The sequence below is a fragment of the Rattus norvegicus genome, chromosome 14, assembly GCF_021556685.1.
Source record: "Rattus norvegicus strain SHRSP/BbbUtx chromosome 14, alternate assembly SHRSP_T2T, whole genome shotgun sequence".
Taxonomy (NCBI): domain Eukaryota; kingdom Metazoa; phylum Chordata; class Mammalia; order Rodentia; family Muridae; genus Rattus; species Rattus norvegicus.
In genome coordinates, this window is record NC_141547.1 from 25,954,917 (window position 1) to 25,973,039 (window position 18,123).

Here is an 18,123-nt window from a genome sequence, read left to right on the forward strand (position 1 = left end):
ATATATTTGTTATTTAATTCATAAACTATTCACTTTCTCCATCTTGGAAAGTATGTACTGTAACAATGGTTACTCATGATTCTATCTTCAAAGATATATTATGCTAACTTTTATTTACATATTAGTCTTTTATTATTTTTTAATAATTAATAAGGAAAATGTGTTGTTATTTAGGTAAAGTATTTTTTAACTTTTTATTGACTCTGTGAATTTCACATCCTGTACCTAAACCTCATTGATCACTTTCCTCTCCACTTCTGTCTCTCATCATGGTGCTCCAACAGTTCCTATCTCCTGCTTTCTCATCTCTCTGCCACACCCTTATACACTCTAGTGTCTCCCTTTGTGTGTAGGCAACATGGCTGACAGTCCATTGGTTAACTTCTGTCTGACTGAGCCAGGAGACATTGGGCAGGCCTCCTACTACTTAACTATTAAATGGGTAGTTTTTGTTAGCTACCTCGGAAAGTAAAAGCTTTTTCCAGTACTACAAAAGGATGCAAATAAAAGCTAGGGATTTTTTACACGTAACGCTTTTGCTATATTTGACCCAGTTATATATAAAGTGCAAGCAAATTAAAAGGTGCTAGGGTTTACAAATTCTCAATTATGCAGGAAGCAGAGAGGTTATATTTAATTTTATTGTAAACTGTGAGTAATTGTACATTTACAGTAAAAGGAAATAGATAACTTGTGGGTAAAAAGTTTACAACAAATAATTTCTTTTATTTAATTCAGTTGTCCTTTCCAGGTTCTAGCCAGAAAATTAAGATGATTTGGCTGCTTTGGAGAAGATACAATTTGGAAGGTTCTGAGAAAATGCAGCCTAATATAAAAAAAAATCAATTTCATTTGAATAAGTGATTTAAATACTCCATAATTGTTTCAAAATTAGAACAAAGAACATAAATATATCCTTCTTTTCAGTATCACTTCTTAAGTTATCTTGTAAACTGAAGAACTTGCTGAATATTGGTTTCAGAAAGATAGAAAATACAACTGAATTTGGCATATTAGCATTCTCTGTTTTATAATTATGGTATTTCCATCACATAGCAGAAATTTTATTTAGTAAAAAGTTCAGATTTTGAATGTTATAAATATATTTATCATATCATTGGATAACTAGTCATTATCTTTCAACAATAGCCAATATTTGTAGTCTTAAACTGTACTTATAAGATGATTAATAACTTCAACTATTTTCATATATGTTTTGGCTAATTTTGCCTTATATTAAAAATATGTCATTTATTTAAAGTTATGACACTTTAAATCTCAAAAATTATCTTTCTGATGTTAATAGTCATAGAGGATATCATCATATATTGTACCTTTACTTAAATATATTAATTTCATTAATTCTCATTACCGTTTAGAGATGAAACGTCTCCTCGGGGTCCTGGGCTTATATGCTTCATTAGCAGACAGTGGCTCTGTTCTACAAGGAACGTGGAGCAGTTTCATCTGGCAATAACACTTTCTTTCTTGGAGGTCATCTTGTTAAGTCACAGGATGTTAAAGGGAAGGTATAAAGTATGAGAGTCTAAGGGAACATGAACCACAGGGAAGCTGATTAGGCTTACAAAGTAAGCAACTCGACTGCTTCAGGATGTGCCTGAAACTTACAGTATTTGCCTGACCTTTTATTCTCCAAAGTGTATAAGCAGAGAAGATGATTGTGAGTCACCATCAGAGAAGGTGAACTGTTAGAAAAGGCATAGACCAGATGAACGGGCGTGAAGTTGCTCAGATTAACCAAGCTACTTGGCAAGAACACCCTCCGACTGGCTAACATGCCTGGAAGTTGGACTGGGTATACCATATCCCTCGCTTTCATTTTCTCTGAACTTTTATACATGCTGAAATGTTTGGGTTTGGTTTGTTTGTTTGTTTTTGTTTGTTTGTTTGTAGGTTTGATGTTTGCTTTTGAATTTGCATGTGGATTTTGCATGTGTGATTCTTTTGCCTTTGAATCATTTCTGCTCCCCCAAGTAACTCACTCATTTCTGCGCACTCATATCTCTAAGAAGCTCCAAAAAAAATGACACTATTTTAACAAGTTGGACTTACCAGTATCCCTAGTGCAATCTTTCACTACTTTCCTATCTGGGATGAGTAGATGCTTCTGTGAGAAAGCTATATGAAAGCAAGTCACAGAGGATGGGCTTATCTGAGCTTATGGATCCAAGGAACGGCAGACTTGGCATTCAATGAAAGAAGCTGAGAGCTTAATATGGCATCACAAGCACAAAGCAGGAAGATCAAACTGGATGCAAGCAAGGCTTTTTAAGGTCACAGCCAACCCTCTGGTTGTTAGGTCACCACAAGGGGGTGGGTATGCAAATTGGCTGTGTAGTTGGCAACAACTCAACCCTCACTTGTTTGCTATACAGACCAGAGGCCTGAAAGCTTCTTCAAAAGCTCAGAAGGACTGGCTACCAGAATCCTGCTCATTGAGACTGTCCACACAGAAACCGTCCAAAGGAGACCCTAACCTCACCACATACTGTCCCAGCTTTTGAACTCCTCCGCCATATATCCATACAAATGAAACAAGTTATTCCATTATTTGAGTAAGCTGGGGAGGTTTCTTGTTTGTTTGGTTTACTTTCTTAGAGCATCCAGAGTCAAATTCCCCAGGATAGCACTGCCCATATGGAGCATAGGCCTCTTACATAAATCAGTCAAGGAAACGTCTGATAGGCTTGCCTGTAAGGCCTCTCTTCTAGACATTTTCTCAGTTGAGAATCTCTCTTCACAAATGATTCTAGCTTGTGTCAACTGGACAGGAAAAGGTAGCCAATGTAGTGCCAGTGTACTTTATAGTAACAATATCACTTTATATATGAAAATGTTATATCTAGAAATATAGTAATTAAAATTAAAATGAACAAAGTTGAACAATGCCTTAAGAATTGTATTGATTTTTTTTTCTTCTCGTTGTATCAAAAATACCTAAGAACAAAACAACTAAAGTCATGAGGAAATTTGACCTCAGAGTTTCATGACAGCGGTGCTTGGTACCTTGGCATCCAGCCTTAATGACCAATTATATTGTCCCATGTTGATTTCCTGTCCTGGCTTCCCTTGGTGATGGAGTATGAAGTAAGATTTGTAAGAGAAAACAAACCCTTTCTTTCCGGAATTGTTTATGCTCCTGGTGTTCGTACCACAGCTATAAAAAACAATCCCTAAGATACGAAATCAGGTATTCAACATATTCCAAATTTTTGAGTTGGTTTTAAATTGGATTTTATTATTTTATTAACTAGGTGGCATCGTTTGAAAAAGCTTTTGACAACTTGACACTCTTTAACTGTTAATTATTTCCAATATTTGAACTGGTTTTATATCTCCTGACACATCTAATGAATATGTAAGTACCCTTCTTTGTACAAGCTGATTGAATATTTAAAAAGACATTATTTAAAGTTATGTTAAATTACGTTACTTTTGATGAACCACTGCTCATGAAAACATGTTCTTTGTTAAAGATAACTGACAACAGTTTAAATATTTATTATGGTTCCTGCAATTTCAAACTGCAGTTTACAAAAATGAAATCGTGAACTTTTTGATACGATTTCACTCATATGTACAGGATATGTACTATATGACATCTAGAAAGACTCTTGTATGGAATATTTATGGTGTTAAATATGCATGCAAATACTTGTAATACCTGTCTCCTGAAGGATGCTGGGTTTCATTAATTCCCTTGATTATAAGATGGCTCTGAGCTACTTTATTATTTATTTCTGAAACACCATTATTAATATGTTGTGCATACTTACTGTTTTGTGTTGCATTGCATGTTAAACTATTTTTACAATTCTGAAGATCAAATATTTTGCTACTGGCCCTCAGAGATATTCAGTATTTAAATGGTTCTTAAATGTTTTATGATCTAAATTTAGGAAAACTTTCTTTGATGATAGGTAGATGGTAAACATTATTTTGCATAGGGAAATGGCTTTATTCTGTTAAAGTCAATTCTACGCAACTGTTACTTTCCTCTAATACAGTGTTCATTATACTAAATTATTATATTACCTTCACCTATGGGTTTTCTCTGTCTCTATTGAACTGAGAGCTACTTAATGGTAGGGGGCATTTGTTGCTCATTGGGTCCACAGTTTTTAAAATGTTATCAGTTACATATTCATGTTTCATTTCATGAATCAGTAAAAGTAATTTAGCAGACATAACTATTATATTTTGACTTTGGTGAATAAATGGACTATATACTTTCCATAGGTAGTGGTTAGGATAATTTATCTATTAAATAGTTACGTTTTCCAATATACCCACAGACTATGATAAGCTACGTTATCAAGCAGCCTGATATCAATTAGCAAAGAAATATTGTGGTCAAAAGAGAAGCTCGCTGGCCTGATGTAAGTCTATGTCCATACGCCTGACTTAGACACTCCAGTCAAGAAGAGGTTCTCTAACGAATAGAGCTTCATCAGTCCTGGAGCATGCTAAGCAGCCTCCATGAGAAAACAGCAGGAACTGTCTACATCAAGGGAACTGAAAGTACAAATGCCTGAGGCAGAAGAGAGTGCGATGTAGTTTAGCGCTCATAGGAGGAGATAAAAGAGACTAAAATATCATAAACATTTAAGCTGGCTGAGGCAACTCATAAGCTGAAATGTGCGGATAAATCAGAAGTAAGCTCATTCAAAAACTGTAAGTGAGTGAGTTTCGATTTGAACAAAATTAAACGTCAGACAGTGATTTAAAAAACAAGTGATTTTCCATGATTTGGTATTCCAGAGGTAGCTCCCTGCATTCCATATCAGACTTCATAGAGCTAAATATTTTCTGTTGAAGAGGAGACCCTTTGAAAGAGTTCTGTGCCAGGCAAAGAGGTAAGAGTTTGCAGGGAGACGAAGGAGAAAGTAAAACCGGTACAAACCAGTCTATTTGGAAGGTTGTTTGTAGGCAGAAATAATTAGAATTCTATCAAATTTAATTGCTTTTTTCTTCTTTATAAATCCTAAGTTCTTTAAGACAACTAGCTATTTCTAAAGTGTCTATAAGTATCTTTCCTCTGTAAGAGGCTGAGCAAAAGAATTCGTTTTGTTCATTTAAAAAATAAAGTTTTTGTAGGTGGTAAATTATAGGACTTACTTAAAGTTACGCCGTAGACCCTCCAAGCATACCTTGATTTTTCTTTTTTATTTCCCAATAATATCACCTCGCGTTTTCTTTCATTTGCACTAACAAATTTAATTATTTGCAGTAGTATCAGTTAATTCTTTGTTATTATATACTGTTAAAATGAAAAGATAATTAAACAAAATATTCATAAAGGCTTATAAGATCTGAGTACAAATATTTATTTACCACTTAATTGTAAAGCTGACATATTTAAAACCAAATAGCCCTTAAGAAAGTGCTGGATAGTTAATTAAAATAAGCAAATAATAAATCTGCATAAACAAACAAACAAAAATGAAAGATCTTACCAAATTAGTTTCTGCATGAAAAAAAAAAAAAACTCCGGATTAAGGAGCACAAAAAACTTCTGATTCTCCAATACACGTCGGAAATTAAAGCTTCACATTTAAGTTTCATTGGCAGTTTTACTCAGGGAACCAGAAATAAAACGAAGTTCTCTTGCAAGGACAAAAGTTTCAAAAAAAGACTCAGCTGTCAAATTTATTTGTGAATTTTCTTTCACAAGGCCTATTAATACATATCGAAAACAACATACAAATATAGCAGATGCTACTCTCCATGTAGCCTAAGAACACTGTGCTGTTCTCTTGTGGTTGAGGATACAAGATTCATACATTCATCTAAACTACAATATAGCTAAAATGCACACTAATATCTCAAAATCACTAGGGTTCAGGACTCTATCGGTGTTACTTCAGCCTTTAGCACTGTGAATGCTCCTAGATATCAGTGTTACTTGTATCTTCCACATCATTACAACCTGTCAACAGTGTCCTTATTTTCCTCCACTTCAGTGAGTTTTTCAGTTGGAAGGATGTAGGGCTCTGGCGCTGGGGTCCTCTCCTACAGAAATCTCTCACCTGGCTAGGTGTGTGGGTTTGGGCAAGGGAGGAGAACTCAGGCAGGGGATGGGGGAACAGCTTTCACTGCCCCCAACTGCTGGTCCTTCTCATTTTGGCCCCTGCTTGCTGCTTGAGCTGCTCTGGCTTGGCTGAGCCAGCAGGAGACTGACTAGCCCACAAGGGGTGAAGGGGAGCTTCCGGCAGCGGCAGCGATGTTGAGGGAGCAGATCTCTTCTCAAGTGGTGTTACTATACCTCTTGTGACAGAAACTCTCAGACAATGGAGTAATTCCTGCACACCTTTAATTCTGAACACGGCCCTTAAATACAGTTTTTTGGATGGGTCAGTGTCTGACGGCAGGTACCTCCTGTGGGTTTGACCTGAGAGTTTGGTAAGATCTCATTTACATATTCACGGGTGTGGTACTGTTTCTATGACTGATCTGTCTTGAGCCTACATGACCTGTGGTCACTTCCTCACCTGTGGAGGAGGGGCTTGGGGCATTGTACTAAGTGACTGGTCTGTCTCAAACCTCTCTACAGGGGTTTGCGGGAGTCTGCAGCTAGTGAGGTCCTGATATCGGAGGTTGGGAATGCATCCGCCATCCCTTTCAGGATCTCAGGGGGATTCGACCTGTCTTGACCAGGAATCAGGGTACCTTTCACTGCCTGCTGCCCCACAGAAGGAATGGACTCTTTGTGTTCTAAACTATTACATATAATGAGTTAATGTAATCAGATAAGAATATAAATTACTTGTACATACAATTTTCTGTTAACAAAAGCTGTCTAATTGGACTTAAGACCAATTCAACAATTGAGAGACCATGCCTGGTACTGGGAGCCTAGCTAACTTACGCACTGCTGTTGAAGTCATGGCTATTGGAGGAGAATCTACATTCACTGCTTTATTAAACCAACGTAAGCCCTAACGATAACCTTTACCCACAGACTGAGAAGTCTTCACCCTACAGCAAGGAAACATCTCTTTCAACAGACAGAAAACACGAAAGAAAGCCATAACCAATCAAAATTAGCCCCAAATGAAGAAATTTACAAAACACCCTTAAACTTAAGGCCCAGAAAACATTACAAAAGAGGTGAGAAGAATGTTGAAGCCAGATCAGGTACTTTGTTCCAAGACTGTATCTTCTAGTAACATTAGGATCTACATAAACTCGCACGAATATCGCTGCAAAAATGTGAGCTAAAAAAGGAACAACACAAACTGGCATGGTAATCTAGACAAGGAAAAGCATCCATAAGTCATTAACAATGTACAAATAACTATGGGCAACTGAGGAATGCAGGGAGTGGGAAAAATCGTCTATTCTAGGCAAAAGCACACCTGGCTATCCAATACCAAATGGCCATCCCTGAAAACACACATACAATTAGTATTATATGGACTTAAGAGGTCATATTTAGGAATAAATATCTATATAGACATAAACATATGCATAAAATAATTGTTAATGAAAAAAAGAGGCCACGAGTTTGAAAGAGGGTAAGGAGGTGTATATAAGAGATTATATTATAATCTCAATATCTAAATGTTTATAAAAGAGAAAATAGTGTAGTTTGTTCCGGCTGAAGAGAAATGGTCTCCCTGGCTTGTGAGTTGGCTGGGAACAGATCTTTGGAAGGGGAGAAGGGTGTGGTCACAAGCATCAAATTTCTATGAAGAATTTCAGTGTTCTTCATTACAAAAGTGGATTCTGAGTACACTGGTTTTTGATACGCTACCGAACTATAATTCTATCTTAAGATAATTTCCCCAAAACTATTCCTGCTCAAAGTAAATTGGAAACATAAAATAGATGGGGGAAAATGATATTGCCTTTTTGACTTTGTTTACTTCACCAGTCTACATCACTCTCCTAGATGATGGGAAACATTACTACTTGCAGAATTGATAAGAAAGTTAGCAAAATCCTCACAAAGTAGCTGTTACCCCAGGAGTCAGATCAGCATTGCTACTAATGCCTTTTTCAATTCTAATTTAACATCTGGAGCCATAACTATCAAACAGAAATCACGGGTCCTAAGAACACTTAAAAAAATGCAATTAAAAAACACTTATTATCTATTCTTTAAGTTTGAACTGATAGACTTCTTCACTGCCAAGGCTTGGAAGATACATACTGAACATACTTGTTTCTTCTTATTCCTAGGACATGTGTATTAACAATTGTAGGGATGAGAAGAAGGAGAACCAAAACTCTTATAGTGTCACCCGCACTGAGGACCCCAAGGACATCCTGAACTCCCAGCACCAGTGCTAGACGTTGGTACTTTTTTCCTTATTTGGATCTAAGATGTAGCTTTTATTTTCAAATGGCAATCATGCTCCTAAGAATGTGTTTTAATATGTATTGACATGAAGAATTTGTAATGTTTCTGAAAGTGCTAATAAAAACAGATTTATGTAAACCAGTTATCATTGAATTTATGTTTCATGCATGTATAAGTCAGTAATATTTATATATTTTCTTTAGTATGTATTATAGACTATATAAAATATATCTTATATAGTATGTAATATGTGGTAAAGAATATACATATATGTATGTATAATGTTGTCAAAGCCTTGGTTTATATAATTAAGTGAAATATTTTTAAAAAGTTGGTATGCCTCTATATGTCATTATAGTTTTAGATTTTCAAGTAAATGTTTTAGTTTTATTTATATAAAATATCGTCACATATATCTCAGCTTCATCCTTTAGAAAGTTAATGGACGTTTCACAATGTTTTCCAAGTTGCATTTTGAACGTTTTTATCTGCCATGAATTACTTTAACCTCTAATTATAATTATACCTTTATCTATAAAAAATAAAAATGTATTATACACTTCATTGAGCTCTGTTAAAGTCCTTTTGAACTGTGAAAAAATGTTATAATAAACATATATAGGCTACATCAAAAAGGAAAAGTCTTCAGTTTTTAAATTAGAATATTTTCATATTAAAAGAAGATATTTTAAAGATGGCAACCGACTTTAAACAATAAAAATGGTACCTTAATAATCTGAACGTGAAAACTCTTCCACTCTGTAACATTATACACTGTAACGAACATCATGTTTACATGATTTTTTACAAGTTACGGGATTTAGGGCATTTCAGGGATTTGAAGTTTCTTGTTTTGATTTTTCAATCTATAGAAGAGGATATAGATTTTTTAGGACAAAAGTCTAATGTATGCATTTATGAAAGTTACAGAATATTTAGTATTTGAGTTATTTTATTTGGCAAATATTTTGGAGTTAGGGAAGGGACTGAAGGAGCTGAAAGGGTTTGCATGGCTCCTGTTACATACATAGCAGAGGATGGCCTTATCTGGGAGGAGAGGTCCTTGGTCCTGTGAAGGCCTGATGTCCCAGTGTAGGGGAATGCCACGGCAGTGAGGACTCTCATAGCAGCAGGGGAAGGGAGGATGGGATAGGGGGTTTGCGGAGGGAAAGGGGATGACAGTTGAAATGTAAATAAATAAAATATCCAATAAAAAACCTGAGGTATAGGTTTACTATTATTGCTCGGTGAAACTCAATTCCTTACATTTCATTACATAAGCATCAAAGGTAGAATGTGCTTTGAGAACATTTATATTAGATATAAACATACAAGTGTAAATGTTGTAGTTCTTGCATTAGCTAGTCGAACATTGCTAGTAACTCATTCTCAGGCATATATATGGCTGTGTCAATGCGGAAGAAGACCTGCATTAGACTGAGTGAGAGATCATACTGTGCCGCATTTTATTTCATAAATTAGGAATAATCAAAGTGGGTTGACATTAGAAACTACTATCGTATGGAAGCATTAGAGATATAAACATCTTGTGTGCTAATACCACCACGTATGTTGAGACTAAGTTCCTGGAAACAGTCTCTTATATTAAGATGTATATGAGAGTAGTATGTAGGAGTTTTGAAATTGTTATGAAACATCAAATCTCCGTGTTGTTAATAATGAGTTATACAAATTGATAATTGGAGTAAAAACACAAATTAATACTCACTTCTTATTTTTAAAAGTAAGTTTTCAAAGTAGTAAGGAGACAGAATATACTGCTTTCAGGTATATACATTACTGTCTCCACGGTGGATTGGCTCATGGCTGAGAACTGCCTTATGGTGGAGCATACACCTCTCCATGAAGTGTTTGGACTTTAGGAGCTGGAGAGGTGGCTCGGGGTTTAGTGGGCATCCTGATTAGTTCACCCACGTGAGGTTGTCCATGTGTACTCACACAGGTACTCCATTTCTGTGGGATTCTATTCATTTCTCTTGGGAAACTGCAGTCCCATGCACGTGCACCCATGAACTCACAGCCATATACATACCTAAGACAAGCAAGTTCCTAGAAGAAAACTATGTCTGAGAAAGTCAGGACATTTGCTTTTTTATCACTCAGATGGGAAGTGACTTTCCTAAAGGCTAGTAAAAAATTATATATATATATATATATAAAAGTATTCACATATATAATTTAATATATTAATATGTTATATGATTTAGCATATTATATATTAAAATATACAATATATTATAATTTAATGCATTAATATAATTTAATTATTCCTATATATGAATCATTAAAACTTAATGAGAGTTGATATAGACACAAAATAACACTGATATCAGATGAAGTTATATATTTTGACAATATATTTCTGAGTATTTAGCTCTATTAACATGAATTACCTTGAAAGATGTAAAGTCTAAAATTAAGATTTCAAAAGTGTATTGCCAGTCAGCTGTCACTGTTTCCAAAATTTTACAGGTGCTTAAAAGATAGAATTAAATTTGTGTGGATCTAATTAATACATTTTATACAATATTTTATATAACATGTTTCAATTAAGAATTATATATATGACTTACATTTTTATTATTTTAATTTCACATTTGAATTTCATTTTTCTCTTTATTTAATATTATTTATTGATATTATTGATATTGATATTTATTGATATAATATTGATGCTCTTTCAGGGTATCCTTAAATTCTATTCTTTCAAATTTTCCAAATTATTGTCAATATTGTTATCTGGAAGCAAAATATCTCAGCTCATTTATGTATGACAGGATCTTTAGTTCCATTTAAAAAGTTGCCTTTACAATAGGTAAATAAATAGATATTGATAAGCTCATCATAGAATATTGGCAAATCCTCTCAGTCTTTTATATACTCTGCATTTTCTGAGTAGTACCATGAAATTAAAAATAGGAAAAATGTTTTCCTACACTGGAGGAGCTATTCATAAGGGAGCTAGGACAAAAGATAGGACAGATTATCTCCCTCTTTGTCTAGCTTTTGTAAATTGTGATTGTCAAGCTCTTTCCACCCAGCAAAATAAATTAGGTGGAAGGGAATATTTGATTAAATTATCCCTATACATCTGTTACCGTGTTTTTTGTCCTGGATTGACTTTTCATGATGCTCCTGTTACCTTGATTTTCTACGTGTGTGCACCTTGGTTTTAGTACCATCTAAGAGAAGGATCTATTTCATCAATTGACTGCTGGTGAATACAGTATCCCGGGTGGCCTTTTTAATAAATATCATCCTTGTTTTCCTTTACTGAAAACGAGAACTTTCCATTTGCTATACAGTCCTTAAAACAATTATTAACACATATCTTACAAAAAAGAAAATAGTAATACTGAAAAACATTACATTGACAGAATACAGAAAGACAAATTGTCCATACTTGGTAGTATTACAAGTGGCATTCTGCCAAGAAAATTGGAATTTCTAGCCAAAATAATGATTTTAAATGTGTAACTACTTTGTTTTACTTTCTTGATATTGTTGTTTTACAGCTAATCAACCATGTTGAAAAATTAAATCAACTTATTATAGCAACAAAATAGAAATATGTAACAGGGGACTGAATTTTTTTAATTGTATGAAAATGTTCTCTTTTAATATAAATATCAGTTTGTAAGTAGCTAATCTGAATGTGAAATATTCATGGTGTTTAATTTAATTCATAATAAAATGCCTCATGTGAAATACAACCCATTTCATACCTTATAGACAAAATGTTCCTCGGTGAGAATGCTTGATAACAATATAAAGATAGGGATTTGGGGGATAGAGAGATGACACAATGTTTAAGACTAATTACTACCCTTGCAGATAATCTGTGTTCTGTTTCCAGAACCATATAATGGATCATGGTTTCCTGTAACTCTAGTTCCAACAAACACTTCTAGCTTTTACAGGTTGGTGAACATACGTTGTGCACATAAACTCACACATGCACACACACAAACACACACAAACACACACAGACACACACACACACAAATGATAAATTATACTTTTTAAAAGATAGGCATTCATCCAAAGAGATGTATCCTAAAATAATAGTGACCTAAAATGAGATTTTTTAAAAAAAATTTTTAAATCACAATGATAAATGACTGTACATAATTCTTTGTTCCAGTAAATTTTTCTGTTTGTAAATCTTTCCAGGATATGGGTCTGGTCATTTGGATCTTAAATATTTCCTGTTTGTATTTCTGCTAGAACCACAGGGGAAACTGAAAGCAACTTCCCTCCATAGATCAACATGGTTGCAAATATGAATTTAATTTTTAAATCTGATATTTCACCCACGTGAAAGATTTTATTTTGAGCAACATGACCCAGGGGATTTTGCTCATCCCAGAGTCCATGCTTTGCTAAGTAAAAAGCCCTGTTTGGGATTGTTTCCGTTAATTTGTTGTCAGTATTCTGTAAACACGCAAAACAATACAGGCTCTTGCTCTAGTATTGGCCCCAGAACTTGGTGATAAGATCCTGTGCTGGTGACACCGCATGCATTGGTCACAGGACATGGATAAACCACTAATCTGGATGTTTCTAGCCTTCATTTCCTATTTTAGTAGAGGATGCTACAAAAGCAACTGTGGAAGAGGAATATCTAATAGTCTTACATCCCTGCTAGTCCTGAATGATGCTTTTAGAAAATCATAAAGAGGAGGGGAGCCTATGTTCTATGGAGGTGTGGTGAGGTGTTGGTGTAGGTGGTGCCTCCTTTTGGGCCCATGCTGAGGCATCCCATCCCCCTGAGGGACAAGCCACACAATGGCATAGTATAGAATAGAGTCTATTCGGGGCTTCAGGGCATGGAGAAGGGACTTAAGAAGGCAGTAGAAGCAGACAAAGGCAGAGAAGTGGGGAAAGGGCAAGGGGAGGGAAATGGAGGGAATGGATAGAGTAGAGGAGTAGAGGCCAACCATGAGCACATGGAGAGAGAGGGGGGAAAGGGAATGGGGAGAGAGTGGGGGCAGGAAGGTAAGGGCAAGAGTGAGAGAGCAGCCCCTTTTAGTGTCAAGCATACCTGGCTGTTGCCAAGTAACTGTGGGGTGGAGCTTAGACAGAATGCTAACACTGTGAGCTGAAGTAAAGATTGCTTTGGGATAATGTACCTGTGGGTATAATGGTGGTATTGATGTACCACATTCTGGTTGTATTTAAAGACAGAAGAGAGGAAACACATACCTGGTACCATAAATCTGACTATAGACACACTGGCACCAGTATAAGTATATAGCTCTTAGCTTCATAAATAGGCAAAATATTTATTAAATTAAAAAAATTAAAATTGTATTCATCTCTCTCTAGGGTACTCATACCTGCACCATTCTGTTATCGAAAATACAGAACAAGGATATCATGAGCTTTGCAGGCAAATGAATGGAACTAGAAAATATCATTCCGAGTGAGGTAACTCAGACCCAAAAGGATATGCATTGTATGTACTCACTAAGTAGATATTTGCCAACAAAATATATAGAATACCTAGGATACAATCTACAGAACTCAAAAAGGTCAAAAAGCCAAACGGCCCAAATGAGGATGTCTCAATCTCTCTTGAAAGGGAGAAGAAAGCAATCACAGGACTGGGGAGGGAGGGAGGGACCTGGGTGGGAAAGGGGACAGGGAGGGGAATAATGCTACATGATCAGGTACTGGGTTGCAGGGGGTGGGGTGTGAGGATAGGACTGAAGCCCTGAGGGACAGCAGAAAGAAAGGAAACAGGCAACCTCAAAAGGTAGGAGGTGAGGAAATCCTCCAGAATATACCAGAGACCTGGGAGGTAAGAGACTCTCAGGACTCAAAGGGAGGGACCTTAGATGAAATGCCCTACAGTGGGAAGAAAGAACTTGTACAGTTCACCTCCAGCAGAAAGACGGGGCATCAAGTGAGGGATGGGGTTGCCATCCCACAGTCAAAACTCTGACCCATAACTTTTCCTGTCTGAAAGAACTGCAGGGATAAAAATGGAGAAGAGCCTGAGGAAAAGGAGGTCCAGCAACAGGCCCACGTTGGGATCCAGGGGTTTGGGGGTCAGGGTGCCCAGGTCCTGACACCATTGCTGAGGCTCTGATGTGCTCACAAAAAGGGGCGTATCATGATTGACCTCCGAAAGACCCACCAAGCAGTTGAAAGAGTCAGATGCAGATATTTACACCCAACCAATGGAAGAAGCTGCTGACCCCTATGGTTGAATTAGAGAAAAACTGGAAGAAGTTGAGGATGAGGGTGACCCTGAAGGAAGACCAGCAATCTCAACTAACCTGGACCCCTAAGATCTCTCAGACACTGGGCCACCAAACAATCAGCATGTACCAGCTGATATGAGGATATGAACCCCCAACGCATATACAGCATACATGCTAGGTCTTGACTCAGTGAGAGAAGACACACCTAACACTCATGAGACTTGAGGATCCAGAGAGTGGGGAGGTTAGGTGGATTGGTGTTGGAGATGGGGGCATCCTCTTAGAGGGAGAGGGAGGAGATATGGGAAGTGGAATGGTCAGAGGGTAGACAGGGAGAGGGATAAAACCTGGACTGCAAAAAAAGATTAAATAAAATTTAAAAAAAAAAGATAGTTCAGAGTTAACAGTGGTCAAAAGAGAAACAACATCAGAGAAGAGTCAGTGGAAGACACAGCTAGAATTAGTATATTTATATCACACTTCCTCCCCATATCAGAAGAGACTTCTGGTAGGTCAAACTGCTCCTGTGTCTAGCCCCATAGTCAGAAGTTTGCAAACAGTAAAAACTGGAGTTGGTGTATTATTGAGTTAAATAAAAAGAAAAAAAAGAAGATACAAATTTGACCTCTCCATCAGTTGTAGGACACTGTAAATTAATAATAACACCATTGCTTTCTAGAACTACTTGTCAAATCTGTAGTAGAATCGATAAATAGACCATGGATGAGAAATAAAAATGAATTAGAAAAAAAGATAGGTTAATATCTGTGTAAAACTACTTTGAAATAGCACACTACGAAGATAATTTTTAGGGTTTAATTTTATGATTTCAATGTTTATGTGGTGGCTTATTTAACATATATTATAACTAGGTGTTTAATAATTAGATCTCTTGATCATATTCTCCACCCTTCCCCAGTTCTTCCAAGTTCCACTCTCTTTGCCTACCCACCCACTTTGTGTTCTCATCTTTTTCTTTGATTATTAAAATGTCCAATTTGTGAGGTACATATACTCTTAGTTATGTGCCTGTCCCCTGGAGCATGGTCAGTTTGCTGAGTGTTCCTCTCCCAGCAGCTCTTAATTGCTAGTTGCTTCCCAGCCTTGGGTATGGTTTTGTGTCTACATACCTGCTCCACATTGAGATTTTTTTCTAGCTTGAACCAGGCCTTCTGCGCGTTTTATCAACCAACTAGAAACTGTCCTGTTACACCACAAAAATTACCACCTCTGATTATTACAATCATTGTACCTTGTCTTGTGTATGAATCTCTGAACCTTAATGGGATTGAGTGTGATATAGATGTTCTATTTAGGTCTGAAATCCTCTTACTCTCTGAACATCTCTTATTCTCTACACTCCAGAACATTTTTAAACCATTGCATTAATTACTATCTATAGAATGATAAAGTTTCTCTGATTATTATTGAAAGATGCACTAATTGGTGTCTATGTTTGTAAACCAAAGAATATAATTAGAAAATCCTGTCAATTTTCAGTGAGCATAGATATGCTTTCAACACACAGATAGAACTATTTTATGTGTCTACATCCTCTCAAATCACCATAGCGCAGTCGTGGATCAGGTAATTCAATTTGTAGAGACAAATCAGTAATTTGTAAAGGACACATTTTGGCTGGCTAATGCAGCTTGTTGAACTATTTGCCTGGCTAAAAGATGCACCAAAACGAAGAGAAAAGAATTCCATAAGATTGCCATGACCACAGTGATAGAATTTACTATCCTGGGACTCATTGGCTTCTTTGTGAAACTGATTCATATCCCTATTAATAGCATTATTTTGGGTGGCTTGGTCAATTTTCATCATGGGAACTAGTGAGAAAATGAGAGTTTCTCATGCTTCAGCAGGCATTGCCTTTATGCATTGTGGGTTTCTTTCTTTTATTCCTATTAGGTTTTCTATTTCTAAATTAAAATGATTTTAAAATAAACATTTTTTCATAACAGACAAAAACAATACACATGGAAAACTTAGTTTGTTCAGTATGTTCAAGAACCTCTGTTACTAATAGTAGTTCAAACTCAGTCAAACACAAAATTTATTTGAGAAAATATTCTGCTCATTATTGAAATAATTAAATAGTTCTTGGCGAGTGCACAAATGTATTTTCCATAATAAAAGATTCCATAATGGAATTTTTTATTTTTATTTGTAAATTATACTTTGTATTTCAATTCTATTCATTTATACAGTGTAATATGATTATATCTACTCCTCATTTCTATCATTCACCTTAGCCATAATTATGCCAACTCTGGATCTTGTAACTCCATGTGTTTTGCTATTGTCTGTTTGCTTCACTGATTACCCAGTTAGTCTAGTTAATGTTTAGCATATATGTACAAATTGTATCTACCCCTGAATGTACAACAGCCCCAGAAACCTACTACTGGTTTAGAACAATCTCAAAAATGAATGACACTCTTTCTCTTGGTAGCTATCAACTGTCATAGCAAAATTTTGATGGGTTTGTTTACTTGGTTCTTATTATCAAGTGATCACATTTGCTGTGAGTTCATACAATGTTATGTCCATAGACATCTATCTCTTTTTAAAGTTTTCTCCTTTGTGTGTGTGTGTGTGTGTGTGTGTGTGTGTGTGTGTGTGTGTGTTTTATACATGTGGGTGGACATGCAAGTTCATATATATGTGCATGTTAGTAAGCCCAAGGTTGAAATTTGTGAGTCTCCCTATATCACTCTACCTTATTTACTATGGCCTGGTCTCTAACCTGAATCAAGGGTTGCCTGATTTGTCTAGTCTATGTTATTAGCTTCCTCATGGGATTGCCTGTCTCTGCCTTATGAGTACTGATATTACCACCTGACATTTTATGTGAGTTCTAGAGATCTGAACTATGATACTAAGGCTCAAATGACAACACTAAAACCATACGCCATCTCCCAGCCATGCCAAAAGTAAAAATAAAATTAAAACCAAACCAAACCAAAACAAAAACACAAAACAACAGTTTCAAAGCTATAGATTGAAAATGTGACTCTGACAATTCCTTCACTTTAAGGTATTATTTCATGTTGTACCTGTATTTAATAATAGTGCTTTGGAGGGGGAAAATTCTTATATGAATTAACATGGTCATCTCTTAGATAATGTATGCAGGATATTGATCAAGAACTAGGGGACAGTTTACATTTCTAATTATATTCTCTAATTTAAAAATGTAGTCATTGATTATTGTATCGTCCATTATTCATTAGAGAATCTTCCTCCTTCAGCAGACAGTAATTAACACAGAAACCTAGAAGTCATCAAGGTATACAGAATGAGAAACTCTGGAAGTTCAGTTCTAAATGGAACAATCATATCAGACTCAGTCCTCTCAAGACGTTGCGATTAACTCACAAGGCAGAAACTGAAGCGGAGAACTTATGGAAACACTGTTTCATCACTTGTTCTCCATGGAATTGCTCAGTCCGAGTTCTTCTAGGACCCAGCACTGCCCACAGAATTGCCCAACTTACACATCAACTGTTAATCAAGAAAATATGCCTGAGGGGAAGCTGGGTCAACCATAAAGAGTAT

General features: G+C 36.0%; 1 pseudogene; it reads left to right on the plus strand.

The window, feature by feature from the left end:
• Positions 1 to 358: 358 nt before the first annotated feature.
• LOC148001289 (protein transport protein Sec61 subunit gamma pseudogene) lies at positions 359 to 16,395 on the plus strand (annotated as a pseudogene).
• The last annotated feature ends 1,728 nt before the right edge of the window (positions 16,396 to 18,123 follow it).